We start from the raw sequence: 24,523 nt of genomic DNA on the forward strand, positions 1-24,523 counted from the left end.
GGTTTACTTGAAATGGTGAAGATTCTTAGATATTCTCTCTCTCTTTCGCTCACTCTTTCTCTTTGTCTGGTGATTCAGTTATGCTTGCTTTCAGTCTTCAGTTAGATCAGAAAATTCAGAGTTTGGGGGCTTGGGGGAGAAAATGTGTTGTTTGAAGATTTCATTGACATCTATTATTCTGGTCCTGGGATAAAATTAACCCAAATAATTGAAGTTGACAATAGTAAAACCAGGCAAGACATTTTTAAAACTTCAATTAGTTTCCCTATTAAATATCTAATTTCTTTCCAGCCTGTCTACATTTATGATGTTCACCCCATTCTCTTGGAGCTATCATACCTTTTAATCCTAAAGTTAATGCCCCTGGCCTTTCTGTGATCTAATTCAGATAAATCACCTGCACAACAATAAAGTGAAACAAATTAACCTTTTTGCATTTTTCCTTCTTATTTCCTTTCCCATATACTATCACTTTCCATGACTGTGTCATAGTTCCTTCTTCATACTAGGTGGTTACAGAAAACAAACTTGTTAGATGTATTTAGAAGGACAGGCATTCGTCCCTTTCATACTTCCAGGAACTACACAGGCTGAACACACCCTGTCTCCTCTCCCGATGTTATGTGCTCATCAGCTATGTGCTTGTAGCAAGCCTGTATGTCATCTACATACACGTGGTCTCTCTCTCTCTCTCTCTCTCTCTCCCCATACAAATGGGGAGGGGTGTAGGTTACTCACCAAAATCCTAGCTGTTGAAACATAATCTCTGTGCCCACTAAATTCATTAACTTCTGGAATACAGAGTTAAGGACAGAAGAGTAATCTTGCTTTGTCTTCAAACATTCAGTCTAATCAATTCCTGAAAATATTAATATCCTATGCACTGTCTCTATTCTTGCCCTCTGTTTGAAACCGAATTTATAACAGAATATAGCTTGAATCCCTCAATGTTCTTTTTTATTTTTTGCACAGGTTACTTTTTTTCTAATCAGAAATTTATTCCACATAGTAAGAGATAGCATGATGTTTGATTGTATTATGTTATTTTATTGATTGAATGACTGCAGGTCTTATAAATTAATCCAATCAAACCAACTCTGAGTGATTTACATTTCCCCAAATCCATGACTTGGATTAAAAACAGACAGGATAAATAGGCATCATCAATAAAATAATAAATCAAAACTAAAACCATGTATCACAATTTGTTTGATTATGTGCCATCAAATTGGTGTTGACTCTTAGTGACCTCACAGATAAATTTTCTTCAGAACTATCTGTCCCCAACTTGGTCCTTCAGGTCTTCCAACAATGCACCCACTGCTGCTGTAACTGAGTCCATCTACCTTGCTGCTAGTCATCCTCTTCTTTTTCCTTCAACATTATATCATTATAGACTTCTCCAGAGAGCTAGGCCATAATGTAGTGTGTCCAAAGTATGATAAATTAACCCTGCTTATTTGTGCCTTGAGTGAGAATTCTGGGTTAATTTGTTCAATGATGCATTTGCTTCTTTGCTTGGCTGTCCATGCATTGTCAGGAGTCTTCTCCAACACCAAAATTCAAAAGTGTCAATATTCTTTCTATCCTGTTCTTCATAACCCTTTCACTTCCATAGAGGGTTAAAAGGAAAACCATTCCCTGCATGATTCTTATCTTCATAAGATCACGTCACCTGAATATCTTTTCCAAGGCTTTCATGGCTGTACTACTAGTCTGCAGTGTATTTCTTGACTGCTTGTTCCTTTACTGTTGATGGCTGATCCTAAAAGACAGAAGCTATCCACCACTTTAATACCTTTATTATAAATCTTAAGGCTGGTTGTTCTCCCTGATGTCATTAGTTTGTTGTTGTTGTTCAGTCGTTAAGTCGTGTCCGACTCTTCGTGACCCCATGAACCATATCGCGCCAGGCCTTCCTGTCCTTCACTGGCTCCCTGAGTTTGCGCAGTTTCATGCTCATTGCTTCAGTGATGCTATCTAACCATCTCATCCTCTGCCGTCATTAGTTTGGGCTTCTCTATATTTAATTTTGGTCCCATTTTTTCACTGTGCTTCTTGGCTTTCATTACTAGAGCTTACAAACCCTTTGCATTTTTAACTATCAGAGTAGCATCATCAGCATAGTGCAGGTTATTCACGTTTCTTCCTCCAGTTTTAAAACCACTCTCATCTTCTTCCATTAGAGCTTCCCTCAATATATATACAGTATATAGGTTGAATAAGTAAGGAGAGAGTATCCAGCCTTACCTCACTCCTGTGCCAACCTGGAGCCAATCTATTTCACCATGTTCTGTCCAGATTGTGGCTTCCTGACCTATCTGTAGGTTTCACATGAGGACAATGAGATGTTCTGGGATTCCAGTTTAGTATGCACATTCCACAGCTTGACACAAAGAACAGCCTTTCTATGATCAATGAAGTACATATTTACTTCTTTTTGGCATTCTTTGGCTTTCTCAATTATCCAGAGTGCATCAGCAATAACGTCTCATGTTCTAGAGTCAGCTTGAACATCTGGCACCTCCCTTTTCTTCTAGAGTTCTAATCTGTGTTGGATGATCTTAAGCATTATTTAGCTAGCATGAAAATTACAAATATTGTACGATAGTTTGTGTAATGGCCAGCTCTGACTCTGAGGTGGTTACTTCAGAGGACCATGTTGAACAGCAGCCTGCCTCAGAGAACAGCAGGGAAACACCTGGGGCTGATTTGGCTGCAGAGCCCATGGAGCAGCTGGAAGCAGCAGAAGATGAAGGGTCTGATCTAGGACCTCCTCCCAGTCCTAAGGCACATACAGCTGAGTGAAGGGCAGAACAGAGGAGGTCTGCATGGCTCCTTGCAATGCAAGGGCATTCCCACCAGTGATGGCTTGCACCTGGTGGGGGTCTATTTTAAAGCCATCACTAGCAAGCAAGCCTTTGTTGGGAACAACCACTCCATTTACTGAAACCTCTGTCTATTGCGCCTGTTTCTTGCCTATGAAAACTCTGTGCTTTTGAACCTGAACTGGTTGATGACCTACGATGACTCTACGACCTCTGGACTGTGCCCTGATGACACTTCTGCCTGCTGCTTGGAACTTCTGCTTACTGGGATCTTGCTTGTAAGTTTCCAAGGGATTTGGGGACTATTTGAGACTGCATGCATCTGCATACATGCCCTGCCTGCTGCTGCTGCAATTACTCAAATCAAATAAAGCTTTTGAACTGTGTGCCTGTGTGTGTTCTGTCCCAGGCCTGGGACAGGACAGTTCGTACACTCTGTTAAGTCTTATTCTTTGCTATGTAGATTGGCTTCTTCCAGTTGGCTACTATGCCATTCTTCAGATTTGCTGACATGATTTGGTTAGAACCTTGACAGATTTTTCTTTTGTTTCTTGCTGTATTTGTATAGATTTTCAACTAACTCCTGTAGCCTTTTTGTAAGGTTTACCCAGAAACTCTTGTGACACATGCGTTCAACAAAGAAGTTTACTTGAGTGTAACGTATGTAATTACAAACAAAGCCAGGACTGGCTTGGCACATCTTGTGATACAATTTATAGTTCCCCCCTTCCCTTGCTTTGCCTCGTTGCTATGTTACAAATCTCTTGGTGTAATCCCCCCTTCCACCGAAATGGCAGATTCAGTTCAGTTCTTTTTGTCCCTTGATTGCTCTGCCCTGCTGACATGGTCGTGGTTCCTCCTGGTTCTTTCAGTTGCGCACAAAGCCGAGGTTTTCCAATCACGCGCTGATCACTTTTCTGCAAGCCGCTGCTCAACCCTTTGTCTCGGCGCTCGCGGCTAATCAGCGTCAATACAAAACATCCACTCTGCGTTTTTTTGTTAAGTGGTCCCAGGTGGCTCATTAATCAGCCGTGGCTTTCACTTCCTCTTTTTCCCGGCTTGCGAGCGGGTGGTAGGACTGACTCACTGTGACTGGGCAAAAAACTAGCCGTGCCGCGCCGGCTGAATCTGACACTTTTGACTAGGTAATTACCAGAATGCTGATCTAACTTCATCTTCTAATACTAGCAGTATTAATAATCCATCAGGAACCTAGGGTGGAGCATCTTAATTGATTCACCCACTTTGCAATGAAGAATCTCATATGGACCAGAAAGTGACTTGACAACAGCAAAGAGTCCATCTTCAGCTCACACATCATCTGCTTTGAAACAAAAACAAGTCCAACATATGCCCACCTGTGTACTTTGGGCCAGAAATTACCTGGGACAAGCTCATGGTTGACATGGAGGCCATGAACTCCTAAGTCTTCCCAGACACTAGCCCCAAGGCATGGTGTTTGAAATTATCCAACATCAACCATTAGGGAGATTCCAAAATCAAGTTTAGGCCCAGGAACTCAGGAAGTGATCCTGCCAGGTAGCAAAGTGAGTGGTACAGAAGCAGGACCCCCAACAGGTCCCTAATTCCTAAACTGCCTCCCTACAGCCTTGATGCTGTGGCTGCTAAAGCACCCAACACCTAGGAGGGCTACATTCCCACCCTCACTCATCCAGTTTTTTGTAGAACACACCAGTCCATAGACCTGTCGATCACCAAAATATGGATGAATGCGGTCTTGTTAGAAATGGATTTGGTGATTACCATCAGCATTTTGAGACCAAGATAACCAGCTATCCAGCCTCCTGGAACCAGGGAGGAGGCAGCTGGGACAGAAGCAGAGACCAGCAATAAATTGCTGATTTTCTTCCTTTCCCCCAGAGGGACCACACAATTCCTCCCATTATATTTCTCTCCTTCCTCACAACTGAAATCTGCCCTCCCTCCCTCATTTCAAGGCCCTAAATGATCACAATGTCCAACACTTCATAAATACAACTGTATCATAAATCTAATTTATAAGCTGACCGTGATTTATAACTCCTTCCTGATGATTATTGACAACTGCTGAAATGTGCCATAACAAACGTGTATTTTTTTTCTAGCATTTCTGAATAATATCTCAGTAACAGTTAAAAGCCAGACTCTCAAAACTACAGTATATGAAAAATTAGTACTATATATCTCTATGCCTCAGTTATGGTGGTGATAAGTGCACTGTTGGGAGACCTGAAAGAACACATTAGGGATAGATCATTATGGAGAAAGTATGTGGTCACTAGGAGTCGAAAATAACTTGATGGCATATAATCAATCAATCAATCAATCAATCAATCATCTCTATGTAAAACAATCAACACATTAGTAGTGAGCCATCCAGAAAACTCAAATTATCTAACTTTCTGAAGGATTATCAAAGCCAATGCAAAGATTACAAGCTTCTACCTAGATTGCAAATGTTTTGTATGGGTCTTTGAATTTAACTACATATCCATGTTCTAATATACTTATATTTACTAAGTCTAGATTCTAAATCAGGCTTTTCTACCTCTATACACTCCAGATATTTTGGTCTTCGATTTCTGTAATCCTTCAGCCACAATGACCATGTGAGCTTAAATCCAACATTTTTGGAAAAGTTGAGAAATTCTGGTTGAAACAGTAGAGTTTATCTGATTTTTTAAATTGATTTTCTGAAGTATTCTGGGAAAAAGATGTTAGTGGCTCATGATTATGCCTGAGCTATCTTGACAAATTCATATCCTCCTGGCCAAAATATGGCACATGGTTCTTACTGCAAGGAGCAATAAAGGGTAAAGTTATTCTCCATTCAGGTTTTGACAGTGTTAGGAAAATGGTTTGTCACTGTCTTCTTCCAAAAGAAGGACCAATAGGTTGTAATTTTCATTGTCCCTTGGAATTGTATGTTTGTATAACTAAAGCAAGAGAGACAATGCTAAGACATTTTTTGTAAACTATGACCTTTTAAATAAATATCCAGAGATATGCATTAGGGAGGAGATACTGTTAAATTGCTTTCTTGAAAGAACTCTGCTCAGTCAGCCTTGGGACCTCTATTAACCCTGTCTAACCTCTATATACTTAATTTATAATGCATGTAAGCTTTTAATTCATGACAGAGAAGTGACACATTTATTTTTCAGTTATTAATTCTAAAATGAAAACCGGTACCCAAATTTCCTTTGTATCCAAGGACACTGAAACCAGTCATCTGTTCAATGTAAGAATCCAAATTAAAGTGTCCATGCAGGTGACTGTCCAATCAGTTTGGTGTAGTGGTTTAAGGTGCTGGCCTGGAAACCAGGAGACTGAGAGTTCTAGTCCTGCCTTAGGCATGAAAGCCGGCTGGGTGACTTTGGGCCCGTCACTCTCTCTCAGCCCAACCCACCTCACAGGGCATTGTTGTGGGGCAAATAGGAGACAGGAATATTAGGTAGGTCTGCTGCCTTGAGTTATATACTAAAAAGGTAGGATAAGAATATAATAATAAAAATAATAATAAGCTCTGCCTGACCATATCCACTAAACAGGAGCTCAATCGTCTCTGAGGATAATTGGTTCTAGTGTCAAATTGTTCTTGTTAGAATATTAGAAGATTTTTCCTAACTTTCATCTGGAATTTGCCTTTCTGTAACCTAAACTCATTATTTGGGTCCAGCTTTCTGAGGTGATAAAGAAAGGTCTTGGCCAGTTTGGTCTAGTGGTTAAGGCACCAGGCTAACCAGGCTAGAAAGCAGGAGACTGTGAGTTCTAGTCCCGCCTTAGACATGAAAGCCGGCTGGGTGACTTTGGGCCCGTCACTCTCTCTCAGCCCAGCTCACCTCACAGGGTTGTTGTTGTGGGGAAAATAGGAGAAGGAAGCAGTATTAGGTACGTTTGCCACCTTGAGTTATTTATAAAAATAATAAAGGCGGGATAAAAAAAAACTATTCTATATGAAATCCTTTCAGGCACTTGAAGAATGCTACCATATCCCATCTTAGTCTTCTCTTCTTAAGTCTAAACATTTCTAGTTTCTTCCATCTCTTTTCATAAGGTTTAAGCTTCCAGTACCCTGATAATATTGTTGCTTTTCTCTGAGCCTATTTTCATTTCTCTGAATTCAGTTTCTCTCAATTCTCTGAATTCTTCTTCAAGTGTGATGTCAAACTATATGCATTACTCAAAGTGGGGTTTGACCGTATAGAATACTGTGAGGTAGAATAAAGTGAACTGTTACTTCCCATTTAGAAACTATATTTCCATTGATGCAGTCTAACATTGGATTTACTCTTTTTTGCAGCCACATCACATTGCTGACTCATGCTTCTAATCATGCTACTATTCCAATTTCCTTTTTACAGGTATTCTTAGGATTATCTCTTCTATTGGGAGAGGTACTATTACCAAGCTTGGTAATCCTATTCTTTATCTGTATATTTCCTAAATTCATTTCTTTCTGAACTTTTATTCAGTTATTTTCAGTCTATTTTTATAACAAATCAAGGTTATTTTGAATTTTTTTTCTGACTTCTCAAGTATTAGGCCTCCCACTCAGTATTGAGCATTCAGCAAATTTTAAAACATTCACCTCCTCATCTAAGCCATTAATAAAGATGTTGAACAATACAGCAGCCAGGACTGAATTATCATGGATATTTCCTCCCCCTGATAAGGAACCATTCACAAACACTCTTTGCATGTGTTTTTCTTAATTCACATTTGGGTTCCCCTTAATTTTCATACCATTCCTTTCAAACCTAACTAGCTTGCTAATCAGACTGTAATGTGATCCTTTGTGAAATGCTTTGCTGAAAGCCAGTTATATTTACTGCAATCCCAAATCTACTAAATAAGTTATATGCTGGAGGAAAAAAAAGATTTAGTCTAACAGAATTATTTCTTGACTATGCCAACTTCTGATAATCATCACATTGTTTTCAAGATTCTTACAGACAGCAGATCAAGTCATGATCAGCTCTACAATCTTTCCATGAGCAGTATGAGGCTGATTGCTATATAGTTCCCTGGATCCTCTTTTTCCCCCTTTCTGAAAATAGTAACAATGTTTGTCTTCTTCCTATCATCTGGTATTTCATTCCTTTTTCAGGATTTCTAAAAGATAATACATAAAGCTTCAATGAGGCCACCAGAAAGTTCTTTCTGTAGCCCAGGAAGCAATTCATCTGGCCCTGCAGTTTTAAATTCATTCCAAGTAAATAGGTCTTCCCTGCCCATGTTCATATAAATCTCTGTCTTCAGCCTTTCCCTTCACAATTGCCTAATGGAACAATGCCATCTTCTCAGAAAGAAAAAGCCAAAATAGGAGTTGAGTAGTTTCTGCCTTTTCTTTGTTACCTTTTAGGATTTTACCATCTTCACTGAACAGCTTGTATACTTCCAATTATTTTCACTTCCTTTTGTTCTGAACCTACCCCCAAAAGCCATTTTTGTCCCCTGAGCTTTAATCTGATGTCATGATGTGTACGACTCTATCAGTCACTGTACTAGTCTTCTTTTACAGTACTTTTCTAATATTTAAATACACTCTAATTCAAAGAAGGGAGGGAGGGAGGGAGGGAGGGAGGGAGGAAAGACAACACAATCATATAGAGTTATATCAATCCCAATTTGGTCAGTTGCACATAATTAAATATAAGGTGGGAGAAGGCATGGTTCAAAACTGGAAATTAACAGAATAATAATGAAAGAAGTCTAGTGCAGTAGTATTTGCTAATTAAACTAAACAATAAATGCAGGATGAAATTTGGGTGGAAAGAATTTCCAGACTATACTAGTATTAGTATCTAAAACTGTTTAAAAATACTTTATTTCATTCCTTATGCAGAAGATTTGAATTAACTTTTTAAAGAAATAATTTATTGAATCTTACACAACTTTGCTAATATGTAGCATTTGGTAATGTTGTCAGGAAGAGATGAAGGTATTTATTTATAATATGGTATTTATAATTTTCACTAAAAATATACATTTTAAATTATGTATTTATTTTTATAGCTTTAGTACTGTATACACATAGAGACAACAAGAAAAAGAAAAAGAAAGACAAACCAAAGGAAAAAAGAAAAAAATGCATGCATTAAAATCTATTATTAAACATAGCATTCAACTTTGATCACAAAATATACATATTAAAAACATAATTCTGTTGTAGATTGATCTTTGAATATTTGTGGAAGTAGTTACATTTTAGAAACTAATTAAATATTGATTTGAACACTCCTTTATTGTACAAATCACAGCTGAATAAATGTGTCCAGATGTGATTTAGCTGTGATCTAGGCAGAATTAAGAAGAAATGTCATCGATGAGGATGATAAATGCTTTATTTATTTATTTAGGCTTATAAGCCACTTCAATTGCAAAAAAAATATAACTGCTTTTATGTGTTGAACAACTTTGTATAACAGTGTGTGTGATATGCTGATTGTGCTGTTTATATGACTATATGTAAATATATTTGTATCTGTATAGTATATTTTGGTAAATTTTACAGATATATACTATGACAATTTATACTAGAAACAGTGGGAAAAGGTGAAGCCAGAATGGATACATGCAGAGCTTTTTAAAATTCTGAAAAGAAAAAAGGAAATGGACTGAAAATGGAAGGAAGGGAACATAACTAAAGAAGAATTACAAGATAGTCTCCAGAAACTGTAAGAATCCTATCAGAAAGGCTCACAATGAGGTCAGGCTTACAAGAGATACTAAAAACAAACAAAAAAACAAAAAACAAGGATTATTTGGATATGTTGGCAAGGCAAGGCAAGGCAAGGCAAGGCAAGGCAAGGCGGGTATAAATCTACTGAGATGAGAAAATAGTGAAATCGGTAATGGTAAGAGGCCAGAACTTACTAATGTCTATTTAGTGCCTGTCTTTTCTCAAAGGGAAATAGAGTGAATAGCTGGCTATTGTTAAGCCAGTAAGTGAACAAGGGAACTGCAGTTTAGGATAAATAAGGAGAAGGTAGGAATTTAGCTAATTTAAACAAATCCAAGTGTCCAGGGCCAGATAGATTATATTCAGAGTATTGAAGGAAGTAGGAGAAGTAACTGCAGGACCACTTTAGATAATCTTGGCAAACTCCTGGAGAATTTGTGTCAAGAAGAGGGTGAGAGAGAATTTAGCTAGTTAAAATTAATCCAAATCTTCTGGGCCAGGTACTGAAGGAAGTAGCAAAGTGATCGCAGAACTATCAGAAAACTTCAGGAGAGCAAATGACATCCTCACCTTCAAAAGGGAAAAAGAACAGGGAAATTCAGACCAGTCAGCTTGATATCTATGCTGGACTAGATCTCTGAAAGGATCTTCTAGTAGCATGTTGGTGAATACTTGGATGGGCCTGCTTGAATTACAGGAGCCAGAATGAATTTGTCACAAACAAATTGTGCCAGACTAGCCTTATCTCATCCTTGATAGCATAACAAGCATAGATCAGATACCAGGACCTCATCAAAGCCTCTGAGGAAGTGCCTCATAATATACTCCTGAATAAAATGATAAAATATAAGCCAGATGACACTACTGTTAGATGGGCTCACCGTTGGTTGAATGACTGCATTTAATGAGTGTTCTTTAATGGCTCTAGTTCTGAAGAAGGTATTGAGTGGACTTCCACAGGGCTCTGTCCTGGGCCTAGTGTTGACATTTTCATCAATGACCTGAATGAGGGAGGGAAACCTAATCAAGCCTGTAGATGACACAAAGCTGGGGGGAGTGGCTAATGCTTTATATGAGACAAGATTCAAAAAGATGTAGGCAGGCTTGAACTGAAATGATGGAATTTAACAAGGAGAAATGTGAAGTTCTGCATCTGCATAGGAAAAATGGAAGGTATGAGTATAGGATGAGGAAGACCTACTCTGTTTGTAGGCAACTTAAATATGGCCAGACAGTATGATGCAGTTGTTAAAAAGGCAAATGCTATCTTGGAGTGCATTAACAGGACCATAAAGTTCAGATCAAGATAAATAATTGTTCCATTCTCCTTTGCTGGTCAGACCTCATTTAGAGTACTGTGTCCAGTTCTGGGCAATGTAGTTTAAAAAGGACAGTGACAAATTGGAACATATCTAGAAACCAAGTGCTATAAGGAACGGGTAAAGGATTTGGGCATATTTAGCCTACAGAAAGCATGGCTGAGGGGGATTATGATAGCAATCTTCAAATATCTGAACAGTTGTCAAGAGCAGGAGGACTGGACTTATTCTGTATTTCCCCAGAGGATCAGAGAGAACCAATAGGTTCAAACAACAAGGAAGGAGGTTCTAGCTAACCTTCAGATGAACTTCCTGACTGTATAAGCTGTCACCCAGGGGAACCGGCCACCACATTAAGTGGTAATTCTTTTTCACTAGAGGTCTTTAAACAGAGGCTGGATTGTCATCTGTGAGAGTTGTTCTATGTCAGTGTTTCTCAACCTTGGCAACTTTAAGATGCATGAACTTCAATTCCCAAAATTCCCTAGCTAGCCATGCTGGCTAGGGAATTCTGGGTGTTGAAGTCCACATATCTTAAAGTTACCAAGGTTGAGAAACACTGTTCTAAGTGGATCCTTCACTGACCAGGAAGTTGTATTAAATGACTTCTAGGATCCCTTCCAACTCTATGATTTAACCCTCTGTAAACCACCCAAAGTCATTGACAAGTGGACAGCCTTAAAAATCAATTAGGTAAAAATAAATAATTTTTTCCTACCTTGTGAAGTGTGGTTTTTTTTTTTCCAGAGAGAGTGCTGTAGAGGTTTGTTTTTGTTTTTTTAAGATGACAGCAACATTTCTTACATTTCTCTCTCATCTCTGAAAAAGGGCCAATATGTCTCTTCTCTGGTAAAATGAGAAGGGCCATTTTGGCTCATTGTTTTGGTTCAGCACTAAATTTTATTTATTTTTATTTCAAATTTGGTCACTGCCCATCTCACTAGGAAGTGATTTCTGTTTAAGTTGTTGTACTTAGGAAACACAAAAATGAATTTGATAAGTTAATCATGACTTAAGTCCTACTGAATTCACTGGGCAACTGAATTAGGCATGATCAAATCGTCTCTCTTAATGGAATAAAATTCTTGCTGGTTTTAGTTTTTTTTAAAAAAATCCCCAAGTTGCAGCTTTTTCATTTTTCTTTCTTTCTTTTTGCATCTGTAATTTTAGGTCGAGATCTCTGAACATTCAAAATAAATTAGAGACTTCAGGAAAAAAGACAGGCCAGAAAAGATTGGATAGCTCAGTGAAAAAAATGTCTCAGTGGTAAAGTACAAAAAGTAAATTCCATTTGAGTATCATTAGCAAAACAACAGAAAACAGAACTGTCAATATTGTAATATACTGATAGAAGTCAATGCTGTGACAACCCCAAATACTGTGCAAAATTCTGGTCAGCACAGCCCAAAAGGATATTGTAGAGCATTTGGAAGCTTCAACTGGCACAGAATGGTGTTGGATATTTGACACACGTAACACTGCTACTGCATGAGCTGCATTGGTTGCCAGTATGTTTCCAGGTGCAATTCAAGGTGCCTGTTGCCACCCTTAAAGCCCTTCATGGCTTGGGACTGGGTTACCTGAGAGCTCGTCTTCTCCCAGTTGTTTCTACCCATCCAGTTTGGTCTGGCAGGTTGGGCATGTTACGGGTCCTGTGAGCCAAGGAATGTCGGCTGGCAGGGACTAGGAGACGTGCCTTCTCTGCTGTAGCCCCTGCCCTCTGGAACATCCTCCGTCCAGAGATTAGGATGGTCCCATCCCTGCTGGCCTTTCGTAAGGCCTTGAAAACCTGGTTATGTGCCTGGACCTGACCTGAGTGTGTTAAAGGCCCCATTTCCTGATTATATTGATATCTATGATTATAATTTTTCTTGGCTGCTATATATTTATTTTTGTATGGTATTTGTGCTTGGTTTTAACTGATTTTATGATTGCTCAGTGCCCAGAGTCACTTGTTTGAGATGGTCAGCCATAGAAATTGAATAAATAAACAAACCAAAACAATTAAAGAAATGGAGAAAAGGTTACAGTGATTGGGGCTTTTTAATTTTAAAAAAAGCTGACTAAGAAAGCACCTGTTTGCTGTTGTTCAGTGTCTTCTAACTTTTTATGACCCAATGGACATTACTTTGTTAGGAATGTCTGCCAGTAACTGTCTTTTGAGTTCTTGTAACCTTAGTGATAGTATCTAGCCACTTTGTCTTCTGGCAGCTTTTTTTTTTTTTTTTCAGTTTTATTGGTTTATTTTGGAAGCTGCCTGACTGCAAAATCACTCAGGCTGGCTTACACTTAAAATTTAAAAAAAAAAAATCTAAACATTCACACAGATTTAATAACAACTAATCACCTAGGTCTCCACAAACACATTATCCCAAGTCTGGGAGAACAGACTACAAACCAGGAGAATGTGAGTTCTAGTCCCACCTTAGGCATGAAAGCTGGCTGGGTGACTTTGGTCCCGTTACTCTCTCTCAGTCCAACTCACTTCACGAAGTTGTTATTGTGGGGAAAATAGGAGAAAGGAATATTAGATATATTTTCTGCCTAGAGTTAGATGATGATGATGATGATGATGATGATGATGATGATGATAGGATGGAAAAATGTAAAAAAAAATCATCAGCATGGAAGCTAAGCAAATCTCTAAACACATTTTTTCAAGCATCAGGATCTTCTCCAATGACATTTGCCTTTGTGTTATGTGTCCAGGTTGTTTAAGCATTAGCTTCATTATTAGTGTTTCCAGTGAGCAGCATTGCTTTCATGTAATATTAAAGGATTCGTTCTTCTGTCAGTCCAAGATATTCTCAACAATTTCCCCTAGCACCACAATTCAAAGACCTCTTTTCTTTTCTTTGTTCAGTCTTGCTGATGATCCAGCTTTCAGAGCCATATGTTACACCTGGGAAAACCATGTCTTTGGCAATATATCTTTTTTAGTGCAATGTTTGTGCATTTTAATATTTTGTCTAGATCTATCATATCTCCCAGGTAGTCAGTATCTGCTTATTTCATAAATATAGTTACCATCCTCATGGACATGACAAAGGTATCTAAAATAATGTTGGATGTTGAGATATTTTTCCCTCCCTTTCTCAGATATCTAAAATTAGAGTTGCCCAACAAAGCTAAATGACAAATAATTCAGGAGAGATAAAAGGAAGTACCTTTTCACGCAATGTATAATTAACTTGTGGGATTAACTGTCTAAAGATATATTGATAGCCATGAAGTTGGCTCAGTTTTTAAGTGAACTAGACAAGAGTCAGGGAGTATCAATAGTAGCTATTGATGGCTACTATTTGTGATTGTTACATATTGTCTCTGTAATGCCAGGTACAAGCCACTTGATCTCAATTGCCTGGAAAACATGAGAGAAGGGTGTCATTGACCTCATATCTTGCTTGGGTGCTCCTACTGGCAGCTGGTTGGCTACTCTGGAAACAGAATAATGAACTAAATAAGTATTTAGTCCACCAGCACAGTTGCTTATATTTTATTTCCATAGTAAATAGAGATATGTTCAAGAAGCCTAACATCCGTGAATGGATTAAACCATATTACCAGTTCGTAGCACTTTTAAATACATTTACTTATAATTCTGTTTCATTTTATTTTTGCATTAATTTTATCATTTTAAATGTTGCATTAAAATACACAAATGCTAAATACACATTTTGAAAGTATTACCTTATAAAACATAGATTTAAAAAATGTTCAGATTTTGATAACTGGGGAATTTGATAATAAGATGGGAACAGCATCTGAATATTTGGGAAGAACAAAGGTGGCAGATAACTAGGTGCCAATCTACACATTAGTCGAGGAAACGTGGATCAAAATAGAGCATTTCAAAATTTGAGTTTCTTAAATACTATTGCAGACTTAATTAGGAAGTTTGAGGGGAATCTGGGAGATAGGACAAGCTTCTAAAGAAGCTGAGCTTAGAAGTATATAAGGAACCCAACTGACAAAATATCAGGGTAATAATAACAGAGAGATGAGTTGAACAACAAAGCAAGAAAGCCAGGACAATCATTTCTTCCCCACTTCTGAAATAACTAACATAGCATTCTGGATAAACAAACACACTGAAAAGGTTATGAAGTCTAAGTATGGAGTGTTCTATCTCTTACAGAATATCACAGCATGGGTTCCTGTTTGTTCCCTTGAGGCCAAGATAGATGATCTGGAGAAAGTGGAGAAATACAAAGAGATGGTGGAAGAGGCCCTTAAAAATCTGATGACAGCATCCCATGCCCATGATGGTCATTTTCCTACTTTGTGCAGAATAAGAGTCTTGGGGAAGTCAGCAGTTATGGAAATGAACCCAAAGAGAGAGCTGATATCCTCTCACAAAAATGAAAGAGACATAGAACTCCTGGTACTGTGCAATATTATAATAAATAACACAGACAGCTGAGTTTATGATAGATGTACTGACCACTTAGTTACTTGGCTCCCTGGTGCAAAGCCTGTGGATATGATGTGTAATCAAAATAGATTGGTACATAGTGCTGGGGAAAATTCACCAATTATTGGTAGAATCTTAATGGCACATGCCAGTACCAATGACTTAAGTAAAAGTATATTTCTGAAGTCTGGCAGATGGTGGAACAGAAGAAAGGATTTAATTTAGTAAAACCTAGAGAATATTTTGGAATAAGGCTGGTCTGTACAAAACCAAGAATAGTTTTTAGGCTTAAATCTAAAATTAAAAAAGGTAGCAGAACCATTTTTAAACTAACTGCTAGCAGAAAATATATAGGAGTTGAGGTAGAGAGTGGGCTTGATTATTTTCCACTTTGGGCAGGTTTCAAAGTTACATGATGTTTGCTTGCAGGTACACTACAACTGCATATTATATTGTCCCTTGCTGAACATTGTTTCCAATGTCCAGGAAAAGTATTTATTTTCCTCCACTCTATCAAATCTTTTTGTTTCTTTGACTGTAATACTAAAACCTCATGAAATAGGCTAGATTTTTTTTCACATCAAATAAGTCCAAATACTTGAAGAGACTGTGAGTATTGAGATAAACATGCTAATTCAAATCAGACTTATTTTGATCAAGAAAAAAAAACTGTAATGTTTTTTGATTCAGAATGTCCCAGAAAACCCACATCTGTAAGCTGAAGAATTTCTAATACAGTATGAATTATTCTGATTGGTGTCATTTCTTAAAAAAAATCACCCAAATAATGATTTTATTATCAAAATTATAAAAATAGGCCAAACAGTCATTTGGAGAGAGGTGATGTTATGCTACATGAAAGAACAACATAAATATAATTGATGCATAATAGAAATATGGTGGAATGGAGAAAACAAATAGGGTCCAGTCATCTCTACATAAAAATTGTATGTGTATAGATGTCTTGGAAAGTTGCCCCTAAAATAATTTGTATTGATGGCACAGTAACACCCAATGACCAGAAATAAGGAAAGTTGTAGCAGTAAGCAACTTCAGTTGCATGATATGGGAAATTACCTCTGAATTTCAACTTCTGGGAAATGTGAACAGGAGACACTACTGTACTAATGCCTTCTTTATCAGGAGACATCTGGCTGACCATCACAAAAACTAGAAAGGGATTTGGTCTAATCCAGCAGGCCCTTTATGTTTATGTATATCTCAGATAAGAGGCTAAAATAATAGAAAAAGATTACTATTTTTTGTGGTTATATGAGTGCATGGACGCATGAGAATCCAAACTCTAAAGGAATAACTGCATTCCTGCTTTCAGAAATGCGCAGGACCAGAAAGCAAGCTGTATTGTCCCCACATCACACTTCTGTGCATTTAACGGATGGTGCAAATAGAGTCCCAGATGTATTTACTTGCAATCTCTGGGGGAGATGGGCGGCATATAAATTTAATAATAAAGAAATATAAAGAAATAATCAGAAATCCTATATAAACACAACTGCTGTTACACTAAGTAAGCCTGTTCACATACCAGATCTGGCCCTATAATCAGACAAAGGGAACAGTCTAAAGCAGTAGATGTTGGAAGATGGCAACAAGGCAATGGAGGAAAGACCTGCACGCCACATGCTCTTATTCTCTTAAACTAGCCTGCTGCTTTCTAATGCAGAGCCAGACACTGTCTCATTGCCAATATAGAAAAAATATTCAATTGCTGTTCAATTCACTTTTGAAGGTAGAATCGAAGGATACAATCTTTTGTTTTTTGCCACCAGCAGCAACTATCTTTGCTCCATCTTATTACATAATCATGCATTGTTGTTTGCCTTATCTGTGTGATTTGAACAACACAGCCTTGAATAATAACCACACACCATCTGAACCAGAACTAGCTCTTTCCATTTGCTTGATTATTTTAGTCCGTATGATGCAGTTAATAATGATAGAACTGTAGGACCTGATCTAGAAAAGCTCTACTTAGTAAGAAATTCCTGCTTAGGAAGGAAATTCTTCCTTTATGTATGAAGTAAAAAGCTTGTAGATGGCTTGGGACCTACCAGAATTTCTAATACAATCTATTTTTTAGGAGAATAGGCAAGGACAACCCCATATCTGACTAACTGATAGATGTAAGAATGACAGTCACAAACAAACCATAAGAAAAAACATAATGCATTATTAATAATACACTTTAAAAGAAATCAGATTGAATGTGACATAACAATACAAAGTTACCCAAGCAAGCATAATGTAGACAGAGAAGATGAGGAAATGTTTTTAAAAATGTGAAAGTTATACAGAGGGGGGAAAAAAACCCTAAGAAAATTCAGTCTATAAAATTGTGAAATATTGGGCACTGGTCCACATGTAGAGATCACAGATACAGAATGTGCAATTTGTATTAGCTGTACTGAATAGTACTACAATCTTGCATTGTTTATCATATTATGATAAACTTTACAGAAGAGTGGACTAATAATTATTTTAGCTGAGCCAAGAAGTAAAATAGATGACTGGGTTTGAGTATCATGTAAGCCTCAGACTAGCATACTATCAACAGTGGAAGCTAGGCATGGACATGCAACATTACATCAATACAAAAAGAATACAGGATGTGTTAAGCCTTGTTAAAGTTGTTGTTTTTGTTGGTGGTGCTTCTGCTGTACTGATTTTCTTCCCAATAGGAGGTAAATGTATGACAGTCAGTGCAAGCAAAGATATCTGTGTTTTGGGAGGAAGCAGCTAAACTACTTTGCAGTTACCATGTTCACTGGGTCTGATTCCAAACTGGGCTAAAGGGTAGGCCAAATAGTCTAACTTGGAAGATGCTGTCTTTTACTCAGTGTGTCAGGGAATGTATTACTATAGTTCTATTTTTTTATACCTATGCTTCTATAGTGTACCTATACAATACAATATCTGTTATTATTTCTGAATTATTTGAAAATGCTGTCCATGTGGCCTTCTTCCAGCTGTAAGCTTAATCACATGGGCTAGTTTCAGGTAGGTCATGCTATTATCCACAAGTTTTATTTAACTACATCTCCAGTTATATATCAAACCTTTAGGTTCTTTCACTTTTCTGGATAAAACTCCACTTGTTCCCCAGCCTCTTCTCAAGTTCTGTTCTGTTCCACCGAATTTTTAAAAAATGTGAACAAGGAGCAGAATATTTAGAATGTAAAATCTTGGCATTGGCTCTGTCCAATGCTCCCTGTTGCCCAGGATTTAATTGTAGGGTGAACCAGCCAAGATACTACAGGACATTTTTCAAGATAGTGCCATCTAGCTCCTGTCACAAGAAATTAATCTTCCTTCCAGACAGAAAGCTCAGACCATACTGACATAACCCTAGGACTTGAAAACTTGAGAGCTGCACATAGTAACTTCATTCCATTGGCCAGAGGCCCTAAAGGGGCCCATTGCTATTCAAGCAAGGACACAAATGAGAGAAGATCACATGTTGCTGAACTAAAGATCCCAACATCCCTCATCACTGACTACTGACAGTTTTAGTTAAGAGGCTGGCATGCCCTCTCCTTATTTACACAGTGGTTTGTAAGATGCCAAATTGTGCTAGTCTAGGAGAGCTGATGTTGATTTTTTTATCCCATATGCCTCTCATGAGGCATTTATCTTTAGTTGGTAAGCCTGATGGCAAGCCTTTTTCTTTTGCTGTCTTTTAGTTGATGCAAGCTACTTAAGGGGAGAATTAATAGCCTGAATACCATACATAATAGATAAATAAATAAATATTTAATTCCTTTAACAGCTTAGGAACCAGGGATCACCTGCAGAACATTAACATTACTTTTGCAGACCCTTTATTGCACCTGATTAGAGATAGAGGTTTTTTCAGCTGCTCTGTTTCCACTGCCTATTGTTCTCTTCAAATAGGCTGGTCAAATTTTAGGCATTTTTATCATTCATTTCCTGTTTAGGTTTTTTTTTTTTTAATTGATGCTAGTTACTATCTCTTTATGGATCTGTCAGTTTTAAGGTGTTTAGTCTATAGGAAGAGCGGTGATAGACAAAATTCTGTTGGAAGGCATCTTCCAAATGAATGGAATTGTCTTTCTAAGTCTGAATTAAGGACCAAAAAAGTTGAGCAAGAGCAGAGACCTTGAAATTGTAAATCAAAAATTAGCACCTGGACAGCTGATTAAGATGACATGCAAGTTACAGTAGCTGTACTGTATTTCTTCTGAAATTTCTACTTGTAGAATATTTTTAAATACTGTATTTCTGTGATATATATAAGCAGCCATCCTGCTTGAAACATGAGTGGTCTGGGGTTCTTGTCCCCCTGAGAAACCTCTTCCACTGTGCTATGAATGAGCTCAAATTCTAGCTGAAAGGGGCTCCCGTCTGACTTCCAGTTGTGATTCTGAGCCCTTGAGGTTATATGGCAACAGGGAGGAAGGCCTTCTAAAATGAGGGGGGAAAAATATTGCCCTTTATCTTTTCCTACTCCTGAAAACTATTTTGCTTCCTCCTACCCATTACTCCAAAGTTAAAAAGCTCCAGTTCTAGGCTAGTTGCTAAAATGCATCCAGTATACAACTTCCTGAACCAGCACTCCTGGGAATTAGAACAATGAGGTTTTTTTCAGTTCCTTCTCTCTTCTAATGTACTTTCTGTTCAAATTCCTCTACAACTTTTATCCCCCAGGTTTTGCTGAACATCCTGGATATTCAGAAAATGATGGAACATATATTCATATTAAGTTGCTTTGCTTTACCTTATTGATTTATGGTTGGAGACCAAATGAATGTTAAGTTGTTCTTTTGAGGACGTGTTGTTAACTTCCAAATTTATATACTTCTACAGACCTAGGTAAAAGTACAAACTCCTGTACTACTCAAGCCCGACTCCTATGATAATATGGACACATCCTTGTAATTTGTTTGGCAAAATATGGAAATGGTTCCCCATTTCCTTCTTCTAGGATGTTTTCTCAACTTTCCGGACCTAGGAATTGCTGCTGGTCTTTCATCTAAGCATTTACCAGACCCAACTCAGCTTAGCTCTTTGAGAGCAGTCAAAGGTTTTGCAATGCACTTCTTCATTTACAAATGGATGGCAAGAGACCATTCAAGTTTAGCTTTAGGGAAGGTTTATGCTATCTCTGAATATATAGGATACATTTTTGACTGGTGTAGCTAATAATAAAACAGGAGACACTGTCAAAGTGCAGTGAGGACATGGATGGTGAGAGATGGTACTAAAGTATTCCTTCTGCAGCCTAAATGAAAACTAATGACTTTCCCTGGGACCATAATATCTGATTCTAGAAATGTGATCAAGGTTTTAGGCACTGAATATTCACACTCTGTCTTGCAGAAATTAATTTGGGGGAGAGAGACCCTGTAAAAAAAATTAAATTTACTCTGTCTTTCAGTCTAAGACATCGATCAGTTACTAGAACAAGGAAAAAAAGCAATTAAAGGGCTAATATTTCCTTAGTTCAGCACTGCCAGTCACTTAATAAGAAGGGTCCCATCAGACTATTAGGCAAACAAAATTTTAATAAAAGTTTTATTAAACCTTCACTTATAAATATAATCAGGCAACAGGGCTCTGATAGGTTAGAAAACAGTTTTGTTGAGTCTCATATGGAAATGGAGATACCTTTTGGTATAAAAGAAATAGTCTACTTCACAAGGCCTTGAGCAGATATTTTAGCCACATATACTTCAGTTTTAACACCTATACAAATAGCATTTATTGTGATTACTGATCAGTACAATATACAGTTTTACAACTAAAAATATAGATCCCACATAAAAATTCAGAAAGAGTTTCTATAAATGGCAGGAAATAAAGGAATACACTAATATGAAAATGATACATCATAAAAACTGAACAGTACTTGGTGATGATGCATTATTTAAATGAAGATATGTGATATTCTGTTCTAGGCTTCTGGATTATGCTTCATGTTTCTCACAGTCTGTGCTTTTGAGGAAGATAAAACAGCTGATAGCAAATAAAAGGATTAAAAAAAAAACCCTACCCTAGGAGCAGCCATATGTAGTTAAAAAAAAAAAAAATCTGTTATCTTGGGATGAAACTAACATCTCTGCATCATTCAAGCAGATACAAAAGCAAGGAGCAAATACTCTGCACTCTTTGAAAAAACATGTATTGCACAGTATTAAAAAAAAAAACATAAATTTTGAAAAATTGGTGATGCTTCCACACAGATAGGTCAACTTTTTTCCCCTCAAGCACATAATTAGAGGTTTGGGGTGAGTAAATCTTATTAGCCTTTTTTCACCTTATCTTTTCTCACAAGAGGCTAGCAAAAGATTCATCTACCTTGAAGTTCCAAGAGGAATGCTGATATAATCCTGTTGCACAAAAGCCCATTCCCTGGCCAGTAGGATGGCTGATCTGTATTGAAACCATTTACTGAAGTCTCGCTTATGAATTCAGCTACCACAGGGTTGCTGAGGATATCACCAGTGATTCACCTGGCTTTTTGTGATTCTTTGTCAGAATGGTGAGCTAAGATCCTGTTTTCTACATCATGACAAGTGCAACAATTATACAATAATTATATCCAATTCTATTATTTGAAATGACTAACTTTGCTTCCTGCTTTATGATAATAGTCACAATCTAAAGAAGAGAAATTCTCCAGGAAGCAGAGCACTTGATTACACAACTGTTTAAATAAGTAAATCAATGTCTTCTGTAATGTACAACAGTCTGCTAGGCATTGACATAATGCAATATAATATCTTCTGTATAAAATGTACTTTATAAAAACTCAGGTTTAAAATCTAAAGTAGTCTAGATTCTAAAACAACCTTCCCTAATCGGGCATCCTGCAAATAAAACTCCCCAAATTCCCAACCAAAATGGCTTTACTGGGTGGAAATTCTGGAAGCTCTACACCCAACATGGGTGGCAGCAAGTTGGGAAAAGCTACTCTGAAAGAACAATAAGAGAAAGAAGAAAAGTAGGTAGGATAAATAGGAAAAAGATATGCAACCATCTCAATTGTGTTATTTACTTGGGGGTTACATCAGTAGGTGCTGGGAAGAAGATAAGTATGGGGAACTCTTTTGGCTTAAGATTTGCAATCCTAAGAGTTGTTGTGGGTGAAGATGCCTGCCAAGGGATGAGGCATGCCAGCTCAAAAAATGGCTGTCACAAAACTCCACTTACTACAAATTAATTTTGTGGTGTTGCTTCTCCTGTCTCTCCCTCCCCAAATCCTCCAGGATGCCCTCCAAAATCTCATTACCTTTATCTTTTTTGGTGGGCTGGTAGTGTTTAAAGGCACCAAGCTAGAAACTAGGAGACCATGACTTCTAATCCCACTTTAGACACAAAGCCAGCTGGGTGACCTTGGGCTGGTCCCTCTCTCTCAGCCCTAGGAAGAAGGCAATGGCAAACCATTTCTGAGAAACTTTGCCAAGAAAACTGCAAGGACTAGTTTAGGCAGTTGCTAGGAATCAAGACTGTTGTATTATTGTTGTTGTTGTTGTTGTTGTTGTTGTTGTTATTATTGATACAAGTTGTTGTATATATACAAACTTTATATATAAAGATGATGATGATGATGATGATGATGATGATGATGATGATGATGATGATTATAAAATTCTAAGCAATACACTGGGGTTGAAGTCACCCACCAATTTTGTTTTTTGTGAATGTCTGTGAGGCCATGGGGAGCCCAAAAGCATTCTTGTAAATCATTCTGGAGTCTAGCAGCTAGAAACCAGTGCTTTGCTTTGCTACATGCCATCTTCTCACTTATTATTTTTTTTTAATTATCTGAAAGGAATTCAAATGAGGTGTAGCAGAACAGTTACCAAGAGAAATATCCATTGCCTACTCTGAAATAACAGGTTGATCCAATGTTATCTTTCTGTTTGACACCAGGTTACCAAGATGGATGACAATCAATTCAAATAATAAAAAAATATATTTTAAGACACTGGACACTGATAAACATTGTATGTGTACAATTAAATAAAATGTCTACTCCAAAGATTCATTTATAGCAAGCCAAGAATATTCTTAAAAAAATGAATCAAAAAGACATGAAGAAGATTAAAAGCAGACTGATCCCTATTAATGGAATATCAAGATCCATGTAGTAGCTCAGTCTAGATTAAAGACAGTGATATCAAATCATTATTGGTACCACACTGGCTCTTGATTTTATTTAAGTCTATAATTTAGGGAGTACCTTTATGTGGGTGAATTTAAGATAGCATTACAAACAACATTGCAGTATCTTTATTACAGTACTTCACTATGGTAATGCAGCACAGATATTCTGGCTTTCTGGACACGTGCATCAGCTGATATTTCCTGACTTTGTTCAGGATTTCTGTTTAGTTTCTATTTTGTTTCAGACAGACAGCCCAGCCCAGAAAAACAGGAGGAGTTGCCATTGCTCTTAACTGTACATCTTTATGAATAATTAAGGGTAGTGTTACAGCTATTAGGATTCAGGGAAATTTTCCAGAAGATATTAAAATCCTGCAGAAAGGTGAATGCTTACGTTCAAGCTGTTCTGAGAGACTTTCTCTTTGCTGATGACTGAGCCTCGAATGCTGGCTCAGAGCCAGAGATGCAAGTCAGTACAGATAAATTCTCCACAGCTTGTGACAACTTTGAACTTACCAACAACATCCAAAAGACTGTAGTCATGCACCAGCCTGCTCCTCATGCACTATACACAGAACCCAAAATCATAATCCAAGGGCAGAAACTACAGGCAGTGAACCAGTTTAATTATCTTGGCAGTACCCTTTCCCGAGCAGTGACTATTGATACAGAAGTTAACTGTAGAACAGCAAAGACTGTTTTTGGTAGACTGTACTCCACTGTATGGGAACATCAAGGAATCAGCTCAGTAGCAAAACTGAAGGTCTACAGAGCTGTGGTACTTACTATCCTTCTGTATGCTTGTGAAACGTGGACTGTGTATCAAAGGCATGCAAGACAGTTAAATAATTTCCATATGACTTGTCTTCACAGGATATTAGGCATCAGATGGCTAGACAAAGTACCTGACACTGAGGTTTTATCTACAGCATGTCTACTATCAGTCCATTCACTGCTGATGAGAACACAGACCTAATGGGCAGGTCATGCCAGCTGTATGCCAGATGGATGCATACTCAAGCAGCTCCTTTTTGGGGAACTCTCTGCTGGAAGACAGAGAGGAGGGCAGAGGAAACATTACAAAGACACACTAAAGGCCTCCCTAAAGTTGCTTGATATAGACACGACC

General features: G+C 37.7%; 1 protein-coding gene across 1 annotated transcript in view; it reads right to left on the reverse strand.

Moving 5' to 3' along the window:
- The window catches only part of ALK (ALK receptor tyrosine kinase), a 632,586-nt gene that overhangs the window by 413,893 nt on the left and 194,170 nt on the right, over positions 1-24,523 (reverse strand). The gene's annotated exons all lie outside the window — the stretch shown is intronic.

Source organism: Python bivittatus, unplaced genomic scaffold (assembly GCF_059951505.1).
Source record: "Python bivittatus isolate LINGU-HERP-01145 unplaced genomic scaffold, Pbiv_v1 ctg000020_np1212, whole genome shotgun sequence".
NCBI classification, from domain to species: domain Eukaryota; kingdom Metazoa; phylum Chordata; class Lepidosauria; order Squamata; family Pythonidae; genus Python; species Python bivittatus.